The sequence below is a fragment of the Bison bison genome, unplaced genomic scaffold (assembly GCF_000754665.1).
Source record: "Bison bison bison isolate TAMUID 2011002044 unplaced genomic scaffold, Bison_UMD1.0 scf7180017864383, whole genome shotgun sequence".
In the NCBI taxonomy this organism is placed as follows: domain Eukaryota; kingdom Metazoa; phylum Chordata; class Mammalia; order Artiodactyla; family Bovidae; genus Bison; species Bison bison.
The window spans coordinates 4517895-4519253 of record NW_011494955.1 but is presented as its reverse complement, the minus strand read 5'-3'; positions in this window follow the sequence as shown (position 1 = coordinate 4519253).

Sequence of the window (1359 nt, the reverse complement as noted above, 5' to 3'; positions counted from 1 at the left end):
GCTTTTAATATTTTATCTTTGTCTTTAATTTTTGTCAGTTGGATTACTACGTGTCTGAGTGTGTTCCTCCTTGGATTTATCTTGCCTGGGACTCTGCACTTCCTGGATTTGGTTAACTACTTCCTTTCCCACGTTCAGGAATTTTTGAGCTATTATCTCTTCAAATATTTTTTCAGGTCCTTTCTTCTTCTTCTGAGACCTCTATAATGTGAATGTTGGTGCATTTCATGTTGTCCCAGAGGTCTCTTAGGGTGTCTTCATTTTTTTTTTTTTTTTCATTCTTCTTTCTATATTCTGTTCTGTGGTAGTAATTTCCACCATTCTGCCCTCCAGGTCATTTATCTGTTCTTCTGCCTTAGTTAGTCTGCTATTGATTCCTTCTAGAGTATTATTCCTCTTGGCTTGTTCTTTAGTTCTTGTAGGTCTTTGGTAAACATTTCTTGCCTCTTTTCCATTGTTTTCTAGGGATCCTGGATCATCTTCACTATCATTATTCTGAATTCTTTTTCTGGAAGATTGTCTATCTCCATTTCATTTAGTTGTTTTTCTGGGATTTTATCTTGTCCTTCCATCTGGGACATTCTGCTTTTTCCTCCTGATTAACTTTCTGTAATGTGGTTTTTGTTCTAGCAGCTATGGAATTGTGGTTCTTCTTGCTTCTTCTGTCTGCCTTGTGATAGAGGAAGCTAAGAGGCTTGTGTAAGCTTCCTAATGGGAAAGTGAAAGTCACCCAGTCATGTCCAACTCTCTGCAACCCCATGGACAATAAAGTCCATGGAATTCTCCACACCAGAATACTGGAGTGGCTAGCCTTTTCCTTCTCCAGAGGATCTTCCCAACCCAGGGATTGAACTCAGGTCTCCCACATTGCAGATGGATTCTTTACCAGCTGAGCCACAAGGGAAGCCCAAGAATACTGGAGTGGGTAGCCTATCCCTTCTCCTGACCCAGGAATTGAACTGGAGTCTCCTGCATTGCAGGCAGATTCTTTACCAGTTCTGTTCAGTCGCATCCAACTCTTTGCGACCCCATGAACCACAGCACATCAGGCCTCCCTGTCCATCACCACCTGGAGTTTACCCAAACTCATGTCCATTGAGTCGGTGATGCCATCCAACCATCTCATCCTCTGTCATCCCCTTCTCCTCCCACCCTCAATCTTTCCCAGCATCAGGGTCTTTCCAAAAGAGTCAGCTCTTCACATCAGGTGGCCAAAGTATTGGAGTTTCAGCTTCAACATCAGTCCTTCCAATGAACACCCAGGACTGATCTTCTTTAGGATGGACTGTTTGGATCTCCTTGCAGTCCAAGGGACTCCCAAGTCTTCTCCAACACCACAGTTCATCAATTCTTTGGCGC